General features: G+C 40.7%; 1 protein-coding gene and 1 long non-coding RNA gene across 24 annotated transcripts in view; one reads left to right on the forward strand and one right to left on the reverse strand.

Annotated features, from left to right (window-relative positions):
* FHIT (fragile histidine triad diadenosine triphosphatase) overlaps nucleotides 1–15,270 on the reverse strand; it is a 1,487,537-nt gene that overhangs the window by 376,640 nt on the left and 1,095,627 nt on the right. The gene's annotated exons all lie outside the window — the stretch shown is intronic.
* LOC141409776 (uncharacterized) lies at nucleotides 3,816–8,652 on the forward strand. Its single transcript, XR_012431826.1, has 2 exons — nucleotides 3,816–6,150; nucleotides 6,355–8,652. It is a non-coding gene; the product is annotated as an uncharacterized lncRNA (long non-coding RNA).

Genomic DNA, 15,270 nt, shown 5'->3' on the forward strand with positions numbered 1-15,270 from the left:
CAGAGATTAGGATATCTTTTCTCTAAAATGGTGGAAATAAAGCCTACATTAGAGGGAGACTGTGCAAATTAATTTTAAAAATATACATGTAGGCCAGGCGCAGTGGCTCATGCCTGTAATCCCAGCACTTTGGGAGGCAGCTCACCTGAGGTCAGGAGTTTGAGACCAGCCTGGCCAACATGGTGAAACCCCATCTCTACTAAAAATACAGAAATTATCTAGGCGTGGTGGCGTGTGCCTGTAATCCCAGCTACTCAGGAGGCTGAGGCAGGAGCATCACTTGAACCCGGGAGGCAGAGGTAGCAGCGAGCCGAGATCATGCCATTGTGACAGAACAAGACACCGTCTCAAAAAAATATATAAATGTGTATATATATGTGTGTATGTGTCTGTGTGTGTGTATGTGTGTGTGTGTGTGTTTGTGTATATATATATGTGTGTGTACATATATAAATATATGTATGTATGTATGTGTAATGTACTTAGAAAATGGGAGTAGTCAAGACACTTGGGAGGACTGCATTCGGCTTTATTCATTGTTCCTTCTGCTGTAGCAGCTAACACAGAGTGAGTACACTAAGAAAACAATGCTTTGAAGAAACAGTTTAATGCAACTACCGATGACACGTGCTATTCATTCAGAACAGTTCATTGAGAGGCCTCTTTGTGGGAAACACTGTGATAGTCCACGTGCCCCTTCAGATCTCTTCCTCCCCTTCTTTCTCTGTTCTGTGCTGCAGAAGCCTGATCTATGTGGACTACACTGACAGGCCCCTTGGTGTTCTGGCTTCCTCTGCAAGTTGGCTAGTGAGAATACCAAATGAGAGGAAAAACAAGAACTTGGTCTGATCTAGCAGAAAGATCAGACCAAGGCCCCAATCACAGAGATCTCCTGTTTCTCCCAAAGTACTCTGTTTTCCCAAACATCTCTCCTACTGTGTTGCAGCACCACTCCCTCATCTTATCCCTTTGGGCTTGAGTCTTTAAAACTCCACTGCTTACCATCGCCAGGTTCCTGCACTAACCTTGCGGTTCCTCTAAACCCCACCAACACCTCTCTATATCGTCCCTTTGTAAAGAAGTTCTCTGGAGCACAGCCTCAGTTAAGTGTACCCTCTGTTCCAGTCAGGAGTCTCATATAAACACGGTGTTAGGAGTTAGGGAATACAGCAACAAACAAAAAAGTCATGATCTCTCATGGAGTTCTAACAACCACCACTGTCATAACAAACAGCTACCGTTTATTGTACACATATCCCATGCCAAGCTCTGTAGAAGTTGTATACCTGAGGTTGCTATCATCACCTCTATTTTTCAAACGAAAAACATCAAACCTTGGAAATATAAAACTACCAACAGAACTTGGATTCACAACAGAACTGAGATTCAAGCCAGAGTCAACCCAATTCACAGCACACTCTCCTAAATGCTGAAGTATTACCACATTTACCTTAATAATGTCCCTGCCAAATGGATCTTCAGTGTGAGTCATAAGAAATTTCCCCCAATCCCTCCCATGTCAGATCTGGCCATTTTCAGAAAGCCTAGTTTGAAAATTCAGGAGACCTGAAATGTGACCTCTCATCACATCTACTCACCAACTGGCTTATGAGTTTCCTCCTCTTTGAGCTAACACCTTCAGGGAGGTGCATGCTTCCGTAACTAGTGGCCTTTGTTCTAACCACCAGATCTGCCATTTTTCCTGCACAATTTCAAGATGAATGCAGGCAAGCAAGGGAGACAGCCCTTGGACACTCTTCTCTGGGAGTATTCTAGGACTTTTCAGGCCTGCCTGGTGAGATCAGGCACCTTATCCCTGGCTTCTACTTGTGCGATCTCCCAATTACACAAGCTATCCCATCTAGATTTACATGTGGCCATCCTCTCTGACCCACAGGCCAGAGGACTCAGCCCATGCAATGTTTTTAAAATAACCCCAACCCGGGTGGGCTGACAGGCTCACAGTTGCACTAACTATATTAATTAGTACCCAGACCTTTTGAGAATTGATTTCCACTTTGATCCCAGCCTACGCATTTCTATCTCTGATATCTAAACAGCAAATCATGTTATCTTATAATTAAGTGATAATCTTCATGACAGAAAAGATGACAGGCCTATAAATGGCTTCTGCAAGTGATTAAAATAACTTCCTCCCCCTTTCCACCCAGCCCTGGAAATGTTCTACAACTTCACAAGGCTATTACTTGTTAATAAACTCCCCATGACATGAACCTCATTCATATTCAACAAGTTTACATACCCACTAAGGTACTCTCCAGAAACGATATACATCTTATTTTTTATGCTTAAATAAGAACATTTTATTTTTTTGTTTCTGTCTTTATTTTTTTGGACACAGGGTCTCACTCTGTCACCCTGGCTGGAGTGCGGTAGCATGATCTAGGCTCACTGTAGCCTCTACCTCTCAGGCTCAAGGATCCTCCCACCTCAGCCTCCCAAGTAGCTGGAACTATTGGTGTGCTCCTCCATGCCAGCTAATATATATATTTGCATATATCCATGCCAGCATATATATATATATATATGTGTGTGTGTGTGTGTGTGTGTGTGTATATATATATATATATGTAGAGATGAGGTCTTACTGTGGTACCCAGTCGGGTCTCGAACTCCTGGGCTCAAGTGATCATCCAGCTTTGGCCTCTCCAAGTGCTGGGATTACAGGCATGAGCCATCTTCTCATGCAGCCTACAAGTACATTTTATTAGCCTTAGTAAGTTACACAAAACGTTTGACTTTAATATTCATGTAACATTAAGATTGTTAAATTTTGCATGTATATGCATGTGTATGAACTATATACAAGTTCAGAGTAACTTGAAGATCAGTGTTGAAACAACATTGAGTATTTAATATGAAATAAGAATAAATGACTAAAAGAAGATAAGTTTTACTTTAATAAGTGAATTGAATTTTGAACCCTGATATGGTTTGGCTGTGTTCCCACTAAAATCTCATCTTGAATTGTAGTTCCCATAATCCCCACATGTGCTGGGAAAGACCCAGTGGGAGGTAACTGAATCATGGTGGCTGTTCCCTCATGCTATTCTAGTGACAGTAACTTCTCACAAGATCTCATGTTTTGAGGGACTTCCCCTTTCACTTGGCTCGCATTCTTCTCCCTCCTGCCACTGTGTGAAGAAGAATATGTTTGCTTCCCCTTCTACCATGACTGTAAGTTTCCTGAGGCCTCTCCAGCCATGCTGAACTGTGAGTCAATTAAAACTCTTTCCTTTATAAATTGTCCAGTCTCAGGTATGTCTATTAGCAGTGTGAAAACTGATTAATACAAACCCTTACTAGGTACTGTATTTTGGGGCAAGTACCTAAGATATTATAGCAAACAATACCCAACCAATCAGCTTCTATGACAGAACTGGGCCACATGCCTGGAAGGCAAATAAGAGTTACTCTGCAGCCAACTGATCGCCACAGTAATTGAGGATCAGGTAGAAAGAGTGCTGGGATTGATTAGCAGAGTCTGTGATTTGGATTGGACATAAAAATGATATAGTCCATTCCATGTATGCTCAATGAACACTGCACAGGTGAACAGATAGGACTGTGACCTCCTCTGGGGCAAGCTCCATGGCTATTCCATTTCCATATCCCTCAAAACTCCTAACACAGTTCTTTGTACATAGCAGACATTCATTTTGCAGAATAGATACCAAGATGAAATGCTTCAGTTTGTTTTTACCAATGTAATTCTATTGCCAATTTGATAATTCATTGATTTCACACCTTCCCTTCCTGGTTACTCTATACTTAATTTTCCCTTTTCTTCCCTTCCTTTTTTTTTTTTTTTTTTTTTTTTTTTTAAGACAGAGTCTTGCCCCTTTGCCCAGGCTGGAGTGCAGTGGTGCAATCTTGGCTCACTGCAACCTCCGCCTCCCGGGTTCAAACAATTCTCCTGCCTCAGCCTCCCAAGTAACTGGGACTACAGGCGCATGCCACCACGCCCAGCTAATTTTCATCTTTTTAGTAGAGATGGGGTTTCACCATGTTGGCCAGGATGGTCTCTATCTCCTGAACTCGTGATCCGACTCCTCTGCCTCCCAAAGTGCTGGGATTACTGGTGTGAGCCACTGCACCCGGCCTCTTCTTTTTCTTTCTAAAAACACATCAATTTACATTTCTAGATCCACTTCCTACAAAGAATTTCCTCTGAATGAATTCAACCAGTGTCCCGTACATGTAACTATATGTATGAATCTTTGTACCTAGCCATGTCACAGGGTTTTTGAAGCCAAACTGAAAACTTTCCTAGACTACATGTTGATGTTCTGAATATCCACATTCCCAGGCTCTTAACAAAGCTGTATCAAACTCCTTTTCTTCTGAGTAATATATTATGTACGTAAAGTCCTAGGAGATGCCCTAAGTGTACTATAAGTGTTGAATTACTTTCTGTTTTCTGCTTTGCTTCATTCATCCGTGGTGCTATTTTTCTCATCCCATATATAAACATCTGTTTTGTTATCAAGTTAAAGTTAAGGAGATATAAAACCCTCTCAGATTAATGTACAGCCCATTCTTGAATTCTGGGTCTTAGTACGATCCAATATATTATCATGAATTTTATAGAATATACTGAACTTTTAATTCTTATCTGATATATCTTTTTAATGATGCTTAGATTTCCATTCAAAAATCCTGTCTCTTCTTACCCTTTCCACACTCTGTTTTTGTGCCCTTTTCTGGAGGTTTACATTTCTCTTTAGTATTATCTCTCTCTCCATATTTCCCTTTCACTTTCTCTCTCTCACCTACATACACACACCACACACTCAATGTCCAAATTCACAGTCTAAGCATTTTGGTGATATGCCATTCCTCTTCTGCCTTTGTTACAAGTTCCTCCTTCCCATGTAATCAATTCTAAGGGGAAAACGTGAAAAAGAACCTTAGAAAGCAATCGTTGAAGGTGCAAAGGGAAAAGTCCCCATGTGTGGGAGTGTCTCTAACCAGCTGTGTGATACGTGCCATGTAACATCTGGCTTTGGTTTTCTCATCTGCAAAACTGGAGGGTAAAACAAGACTGTCTTGAATCCTTTCTAATTCTGAAATGTTCACAATTATCAGTTAACATTTATTGTGCTTTTCTGCATGGCAGGCCTCAGGCTAACGGCTGGCTATGACTAGCACTATCCATGCTCACAACAACTCCACAAGGAAGGTGCCATGGTTATCCTCATGTCACTCAGAAAACTGAGGCTCTGAGAGGTAAAGTCATTTCACACCCGATGGGATATGGGTGTAAGACTGGAACTCAGATGGCATGACTCTCAGGTTACAGATTCTGCATCACACGCTCATATCAACTGATCTGTATTTTTATACAATTTCAAAAATGAAAGCACTGGGCAGGTGACTTATAAATAATGAAATTATATATAAACATAAAGAAATACCCACATTGTTGAAAAATTATTTCCTTTCCAAAAATTACTTGAAAGGGCACCAATAAGCTCTTACATATTTGATCAAAATTTAGACTTACTGAATAGGCGTGTGTGTGTGTGTGTGTGTGTATATATGTGTGTGTGTGTGTATAGGTGTTTACATACATATACATATGTATACATGTATATACACACGTATACATGTATATACATATACACACCTATATACACACATATATATACACACATACATATATACACACACACACACACAGAGTCATCCCTTGGATTGGTTTCAAGACCACTGCATATATAGAAGTTAGCAGTTGCTCAATTCCCTGATATGTAATGATATAGTATTTGCATATAACCTTCACGCCTCCTCCCATATACTTTAAATCATCTCTAGATTACTTATAATACCTAACACAATGTAAATGCTGTATAAATAGTTATTCTAATGTATTGTTTTTATTTGCATTATTTTTATTGTTGTATTACTTTTTATTGTTTTTTCCCAAATATTCTTGATCCACAGTGGATGAAATTCACAGATGCAGAGCCCATGGATGCAGAGTCCAACTCCACTTTTAACCAATACTCATATTCACACAAATACATATGATCTCACACTTTCATGTAATATAAGCACTATATGACTGCATTATATTATCAACTTGTCAAGAAAACTGCCTATGCTCTGTGTCCTTTATAAAACAAGGTTCTTAGCCGGGCGCGGTTGTGGGCGCCTGTAGTCCCAGCTACTCGGGAGGCTGAGGCAGGAGAATGGCGTGAACCCGGGAGGCGGAGCTTGCAGTGAGCCGAGATCGCGCCACTGCACTCCAGCCTGGGCGACAGAGCGAGACTCCGTCTCAAAAAAAAAAAAAAAAAAAAAAAAAAAAAAAAAAAAAAAAAATAAAACAAGGTTCTTACCTAGTAAGGGCAGCTACAGACTTTCCCCCCAGTTGTCCCTGCTACAAGGTGACACCCACAGATATGTCTCCTCTTTTGCTGAAGAAGGCCCTTTCTATTCCTCTTTCAATCCTGTCCCCAAGCCTAAACCCATCAGTATCCCCTACTGCTGCCATTCTAGGGGAGACTCCAATCATCTTCCCCCAGTGCTGAGACAGCAGCCATCTACCTGGTAGCCTCTGCCCTCCATAGTCCATTCTCCACACTGCTTGCTTTCCTATCTTTTCTCAAAGCCAATCACATAGGTCCCTTCCTCACTTAAAACCCCTTTATAACTCCTCATTGCATCAGAAATAAAATCTGAACTCCCTTCCACTGTTTCAGAGGCCCACAGTCAAGCTCTCCACATCTAAAAAGTGCCAACTAGTCTTTTGCCAGTTGTCAAACAGACTGAGCTTAGCTTTCTCTCAACTCAGAACCTTTACACACACTGGCTCCTTGATTTGGAGTGCTCTCTCTCCATTTGCCGTCTACAGTCAGACCTTCATCTCTTTCAGGCTGAGACAGAACCCTCCTCCAGAGAGCTTTCCATGTCCCCCTTATTTAGTCTGACCCAAGCCCATTATTCTCTCTTCACTCTTCATTTGTTTCCTTCATAATAATTCTGACTGATCATTATGTTATTCATCTCCACGTGTGTGTGCGAACTATCTTCTCTCACTATTATACAAGCCTCCAGAGGGTGGAAAGCAGTTGGCCTTGCTCATAGATATAGCCCATGCATTTAACTCAGAACTTGGCAAAGGGTAGATGGTCACTAATTATGTATTTGTTAAACAAATGAACATATGACCTCAGATCTTTTTGCCTTAAGAGAAAGAAAAGTAAACCATTTGAAAAGGGGGGAAAAAAACTATAAGGTTAGCAAAAGTTAATGGTGTTGGCAAACATTACTACAGGCCCTTGAGAGATGTTAAAAGAATAGAGAAAGCCCTTTAACATATTTAATATATCATCCCTACTTGGAAGATACTTTTAGAATTGTGCCTATGCCCGGAAGTTAATAAATGGGTGAGGATATTCTGTGTGACTAAGAGGGGCTAAGGAATTGATAAGTATTTCTGTGAGATTTACTGGATGGTTGAAAAATCTCTGCACATTTTCCGCTGATTGTCTCTACTTTTCTACTGGTTTATTGTCACGCTGATTTTTAAGGATCTACATTCAACAGCAAAGGTAAACAAGGTAAAACGCCAGAGAATAACCGCTGTAATATAGTAGAAAACTATTTTAAAATCAAAATTTCTGTTGCTAAACCCACCATCTAACACCTGTTATCACATTTGAGTGATATCACACTTAAATTCGCTTTTGAGTTAGATTACTGAAGACAAATGACATACTGAAATAGTATCTAAAAGAGTTAATATACAAACATCTACCCAATAGAGACTTAAATATAGCAGTGCTTGTATACCTACTGAAACATGAAAGACTACCAGGAGACAGGGATTTAATGTGGATTGATATTAAAAAGCTAATGGAAATGTGGTGGTCTTTATGATTGGGCTGGAGCATCTTTCACAGCTCTTAAAACATTGGAAGTTTCAGCTGCTGGGCTGAAAGTGAAGATATGGGCTGGTGCTGATGATGAAGGACTATACCCCAAGCCTGGAAATCTGGAAATCTGATGTGTTCTGCCAGAGAAACTCCAAAGTTCTCCGTGTTTCTGCCATTCTCTACCCCCACAAACTTCAATTCTTCCCTTGCCAATAAAATACTGGAAACTGAGTAATAAAAGGCAAATTTCATTTCAATTCCTTGAGCCAGCTCCCTGCCAAAACTTCTGCCCAGAGCGGTAGAGCAGGGAATGAGTTGGGGCAAGCACAGATGTCCTCCTTCTACTCTAGAGGAAGAGAACTGCAAAGGGTATGGCTCTGCATCTTGTCTACTGGCTAATGTGATTCATAAATAAATCACAGAGGGAGAAGTGTGGGAGGCCCCTGTGGTTCAATTCTTTCTCTCTTTTTCTCTTCCCCAGTGTGGAAGATTGTCTTGAGGGTCTGGGGACCAGGGAGCAGAGTCACCTACATGGCCTGCTGTACAGCAGCTCTGGCAGCTTAGCACAAGCCATTCACATACTGGGCAGAACCCTCCCAATGTTAACCTCTGCCAGAGCTCCTCCTGACATTTTTTTTTTTAATCTTAAAAGAGGAAGCATTTCAAATGACCTAAATCTAAAAATAGAGTGCTTCATGCTCATGACTATTTTAAATAGCATCTAAAATAAAGAATTAAAGAAAAAAAAAAACCATGTTTCCATTTTTGCGACACTTTCCTCTTCCCTTGAAAAACAGAAAATACTGTAGAGCTTGTCAATCTAAAATCAGATTATGTGCCAGCTGGAATCCTAGGTTTATTTATTACTGTGCACAGTTCTTACATTAACTGTTTGTTAAAGACTGATTTTACCACCACTGAGACACAATGTAAGTGGAGGTCTTTCCATGTTTTGCCAAAAAGATTGATTCAAGCATGACCCGTCTGGGAGAAATGATATTAAAGGATAGGGACAGAAGTACTACTCAGTCACTGATCCAACTATATTTCTGAAGAAATCAAGTTTAAACATAAGTAATTGCCTAATGGAGTTGGGCCAAGATGGAGATAGGAAAATATCCATAACACTTCCAGTATTTGCAAAACAGGTTCAAAAATAAATTTGCAACATTTTATGGTCTGTAACATACTTTGTCACTTAGTCGCAGAGACATCTGGAAAAAGATAATCTAATGGGGCAGGTTTTTATTCTCCACTTTAGAAAACTGTTTACATTTATTCCCTATCACAGTTTCAAGTGGAATGGTTGTAATTCACCCAATAAGCTTTTCTAAAAAGCAGGGAATCAGAGTTTCTGGGCATGGGGCCCATAGGCCTTTACAAAACTTCATAGGTGTATACCTACAGGTCATAGATTGTGAATGACAGACAACACAATGACTATGTTCATGAACATACATGCTCATATACATATATACATGCAGACAAGCTCAACCTAGATTCACAAATCTTACAAGGTTTTACTTCCACAAGAATGGGTTCCTGTTCAATATCTCCTGCCAGCCAGTCCTCCAAGAGAGACACCGACAAATGTAGACAAGTAAATATGCTCCTCCAAACATGGAATATCTATCACTTATTTCAAGTCATCAAATGTATGAGTCTGCTGTGCCTTGATACAATTAGTTGAGGTTCTCTTTCAATGTACTCCTAAGACACTCTGTGGTGTCGAGTTGCGGTCCTATGGCTCTTTCACTAGCTCATTACCACCTCCAGCAGAGTCTACCTTGGTATAGCCTCAGAGGCACAGAGCAAGCACTCAATAAATATGGAGTAGAGGAAAGAGAAAGATGGACAGGAAAAAAAGTGGGGGAGAGGAAAGGAGATGAAAAAGGATAGAAGAGAAAGGGAAGCCAGTGAGGGAGTGAATATCTAGCTGAGAATGGAGGAGGAATCTGAAACAAAAAGGGCAAAGTCAGAGGAGCACTCAGAAAAACAAAAGTAGATGGACAACAGTGCCACAGGGACCCAAAGGTGCAATGTTTTCAAAAGATAGATTCCAAAGATGGCACCCACTGATGAAGCTTTTCTATTACCAGGGTCATGTACAAACAAATGAATTCAACACCTAGGGCTGTGATGGTACAGGGTCACATCCTTAAAATGCCTTCAGGGACCAGACAAATAGCATAAATATAAGATTACAGGTGAGAAAATGCTTGAATTTCAAGCACAGCATCTGTTTCAAGCAGAAAAAACTGTGCAGATCAAACAGCTCAGCCCAGATTCTATTCCTACACCCTGGAGCTAACAAATCAATTTGATTCAAATATTTGTGGAATACCTACAATGGGGTTTTAATCACAAAACTTTACTTGACTAGATGCAACCTCTAGCCTCTCCAGGCTTCTTTCCTCATCATGGGGAGAAAAACACAAACATTTCAACATTTGTTGAGAGGAGAAGAGGTTTTACATGAAGTAACCCGACTGATTTATTTGTACTGAGAAAGGAAAAGCAACTACACCCAACCTACCAGAACTTCTCACCTCCGGCAGTGGCCGTGAGCAGAGGTCTCAGCAGCAGGAGCCTGCACAATCCCAAAGGACGTAGCAGAGACTCCAATAGCATGTCTAAAGCAACTTCTTTGAAGTCAAAATGCTGATCTTCTCACATGCTGATTATAGACACTTTCGTTATCAAACAGAAGAATTTGGGGCAAAATGGATTCTTCATGGTGTCTGTTTCCTACATTTTCTTATCAGTAGAGTGGCTCAAAATCTAAATCCTTCTAAATTGTCCATCATAGCCCCCTCCCCACCAACAATGCTCTCATTTTATCCTGTAGTTGTTTTTATAAAACTTCTCACCATCTGTAATAATACATGTATTTCAGTAATTGCTGGTTTACTGTCCATTGCCTCCACTAAACTAAACTCCATGAGGTCAAGGACAGAGTCTAGACTTGCTCATGACTAAGTCACCTGCATCTGGCACATAGTCAGCATGGGATATATATAGAGATATATATATATATATTTGTTGATCCGACAAATATGACTCTTGCTGCTACCTGTTTTTACACAAGCACACCTCCATTGGCACAAGGCAAGGAGAGGAGAAAAGCAGGGCATCCAGAGAGCTCAATGTCAGGGTTACTTCCCAGCTGCCATTCGTTACATTTCTGGACTGCAAGTGTAACTAGTAACTATATTATCAGGGACAAGGGCTATATATTCTTCTTCACCCCATAAACAGAAAAATAAACAGTTCTGTGGAACTGTGCAAACCCAACTTAAATTTCAGATTCCAGACCCATTATCTGTACCCTTCACTCAGAAATACTTTACTACCACTAGAAGACAATCTAACGCCTGGTATCCCATACCACATAATGCTGAAATTCTTCACTATTCTGTCTCAAACCTGCCCACAACTCTGTTTCATGAGGACTGAGCTGCTATCCAATTTCTATCCTTACAGGGGGTTCAGTTTTAGACTATGCTCACAAATCCCAAATTCCCAGTGAGCTCAGGAATTATGCTTCCGTTTACCTCACATAGGACCTTGAAGATTTCTATTACCCACAGATGTAACATGCAGTTGTTAAGACCACACGTTGCATCAGCCCATGAAACGAGTTGGGGGCTATCTAGCCTGGTCCCTATCACCAGGCCATGTACCTCGTGGGGGAGCTGTGTCTCCGCAAAAGGAATATCTTTTTCTATTTTATACAAACATGCCCTATGGATTAGTAACAGTCTTGATACTAGAAAAAAGCCAGCTCAAAACTTCATAGGACATGGCAGATAAAACCCAGTGACCTGATAAGAGGTACAATATATCCTTGGTTTAATATTTCATCTCTTCTAATTAGAATAAAATACACACTAGGAAAAATTTTTATACAGTATCCTTTTGGTGTTAGCATGAAAACCTCCAAGGAGCTGTATTATTCAAACAATTTTCTATTTCAAAATACACAGGTAGTAAGAACTAACAAATCATTACATTTCCACCAAATGCATGGAAACAACAAAGTTTTTGTTGTTTTTCCCAACAGTACCTCACCTCCCTAGAGCATAATGGTTTTCTTTTAAGGAATCCCTACTGATGCCAGAACCACCTTGGAAGAATAATTAATGACATTTTGAAAACCGAACTTCCTTCTACTGCTTTTCATAATGCAAAGTGAAGCGGAGGTGGGGTGAGAGTCCCCTGGGAACACACAATGCATTCTTACAAGAGCTTCTAAAGCCCCTCAGTGAGACAAAAACACACTTTCTCATTTAAGCAAACTTAAAAAAAAATCTAATAATTAAAATGTGAGTTAAACTGAGGAAACATCTTACATCTGTGATTCTCCCTCCAGAAAAATATGACTAGGTAGCTAGCTGCCAGACACTCTTGTTTCAGCAATCATGTGACTATGTGATGAGGGCTAGCTTCATGATTCAGGTGGAACTGATCAGGACGCTGACACTGATGGAGACAAAGCTTGTCAGGCATGATGTCCTTGTAGGCAACAATACCTGAAACTCTGTTAGGAAATCTGAGGTCTTTGGATGGAAGGAAGGAAATAAGCCAAAGGCTAGAGTCACACAGTCAGTATCACTTCAGACAAGTCAGTTTCACTGGGTTAACATCTTTACCTGTAAAATGAGGGTAGGAATATCCGCCCAATAATTGTATGATAAAGAGAAAGTGACAACACAACATGTACATAAATATTTAAGCAACATCTACACATAAGAGACCCTAAATAAATATCCATGGAAATAAAAGCAACGGTTACATGCTTCTCATATGTTGTGGCTCACTGACCACATTAGTCATTATCTTAACCAGCTCCACTTGCACAGCTTTATGAATTACATGTGTGCAGGGATATTCAATGTCTAGTTTGATGTTCTTAACCTTGTGAGGCAGTAAATACCCATTTTAAAGATGAGAAGACTGAAGTTCAGTTCACAATCTTAGTGGCTCAAATCGAAGATCGCCCACTGTAAAATTCAGTTACCTGCCTGATGATTTCACGGCTTGTGGCTCTATGGAAGTTCTATTCTTAACATGATACAAAGGAAGTCAGAAGTTGCAAAACTCTGAGTTAGATAACTAAGCCATGAAAAGTGATTGATGCAAAGCATTTGTATGCAACATGTGAAACGAGGGAATGAGTGACTAGAACCCAAAGAGAGTTTGGAGTTATTTGACTATGACTGAGAAATGATGGGCTAGGAATCCAGGTAACAACAACAAAAGTAAATACACATCGTCTCCTCTTTGAGAAGATGAAGGAAAACATCTTTTTCCATTCAAAGACGCTTCCTGTACAAAGAAATGTTCTCACTGAATGGACAAAACTGGCAAGTGCACAACAAGTTAATTATAACCTTTTGCCCAAGGTTCCATAGCAAGTTCCACATGCTATGCTATGATCTAGGCTCCCTGCATGCCTCTTCTCATTGCATCCTCATGACAACCTTATGGCTCTGCTATCTCCAAGTTTTGGATAGACACTGAGTCTCAGTAGAGGTAAGTTTGTTTTTCAGGCAGGGTTGAGCTTTTTGAAGGAAAGAGAGAACTAGGGAATGGGGTGCATCAAAGTCACTGAAAGAGCTGAAGCTGTGGGCTCTAGAAAGACATTCAGGATGACGACAAGGAATACCACTACTTCTGCCACCATCAGAAAGGCAGAGAATCAGGAAGTCACCAAGAGAATCGTTATTAGAAATAAACCATCTGAATTATGAACATGGATCAGAAAGCTGCAGTCACTGACACAGTCTTTGGCTTTATAGGAAAGTCACACTAGCAACGAAATAAATGCTCTATCCACTGCTTCTCAGTGGCCCTGAACTGAGTGGCCAGGTACTGAAAGATGAATGCCCAAAGGCCCGATATCTCCTCCAATGTTCTAGACAGCAAAGACCACAGAAAATACAGAAAGGTGGCTTCAGTCTCAATTCTGTCTTCCAAAACTCAAACAAGGGCATCTAACTGGCCAAAACAGAATCATATTCAGGGCCCTAGCTGTAAAGCATCTGGGAATGTAATGTTTGACCACCCCGCCTTTCAGTAGAGGAAGGCACATGATGAGGAGGCTAGCAAGGTTCCTGAGAGCTCAATCACTGTGTCTACTCCATCAAGTTTGCTACCCCATAGCTGATTCCTAATTAAAGGGAGTGAGAACCAAAAAGGTGGCAAGGCCAAGTATATGAGTAAATGCATAGAAACATGATAGACTAGGGTAACCAGAGAACTAAGAAGGGTTTAGCAACACTAAAGTGAAGAGTGCATTTGGAAACAAGGTGGAGGATATAGCTGGAGAGGCATGAAAAGGCCAGAAGATGAAAAGTCTATCACCCCAGCTTAGAAGCTTTCTGAGCCTAAGCTAGATATCCCTTCTGAACTTCTAAGAAGGCTTGCACAATCCTCAGCTACTCATTGATCACACAGAATTGTAACCTCATGTTCTTGCCTGCTTTACTGTTCCCCTTGACTTTGAGGGTGGGAGATCAAGGGAAAGGACAGCCTATTCCATTTTGTATTTCCAGAACATAGCACAGTGCCTGGCCCATAAACGAAAGCTCTAGAAATACGTGTTGTATGGAATTATGTCCCGAGGTTCTTTCCACTATCAATCAATCATCTACTTAAAAAGGAGAAAATGCTTTCTTTAAGTACCTTTCATTATAAAAAATGGTTTAACTGTGGCCATGCAATGGCTCACGCCTGTCATCTCAGCACTTTGAGAGGCCGAGGTGGGTGATCATGAGGCCAGCAGATCAAGACCAGCCTGGCCAAGATGGAGAAACCTTGCCTCTGCTAAAGATACAAAAATTAGCCGGGCATGGTGACATGCACCTGTAATCCCAGCTACTCAGGAGGCTGGGGCAGAGAATTGATTAAACCTGCGAGGAAGAGTTTGCACTGAGCAGAGATCGTACCACTGCACGCCAGCCTGGGCAACATAGGAGACTCCATCTCAAAAATAAATAAATAAAATAAAATAAAAAATAAAAAATATTGGTTAATTGTAGATTACAGATTGATAACTGTAAGAATATATTCCTATAGGCATATTTTTGTTCATTTACATATAGTAGTAGACAAATGTTCTTTCTGTTAACTGAGCCACCATTCTCCCATTCTGATGATAGTGCCTCAATTTTCCTGTAGGAAACCACAGCTACTCCCTTCACATGAAGAAATTCGCATGAGGGGTATGACCTCAGCCCTGGGTCTGAGTTTGGCACATGACATGACGTGACATGGCTGGACGAATGAAAGTTCTCTGGGGGATTCTTGATATGAGCTACTTGGCAGCGAGGAGGAAAAAGTTGCTCTCTTCTGCTGAGATTGTTAC

The sequence above is a fragment of the Macaca fascicularis genome, chromosome 2, assembly GCF_037993035.2.
Source record: "Macaca fascicularis isolate 582-1 chromosome 2, T2T-MFA8v1.1".
Taxonomy (NCBI): Eukaryota; Metazoa; Chordata; class Mammalia; order Primates; family Cercopithecidae; genus Macaca; species Macaca fascicularis.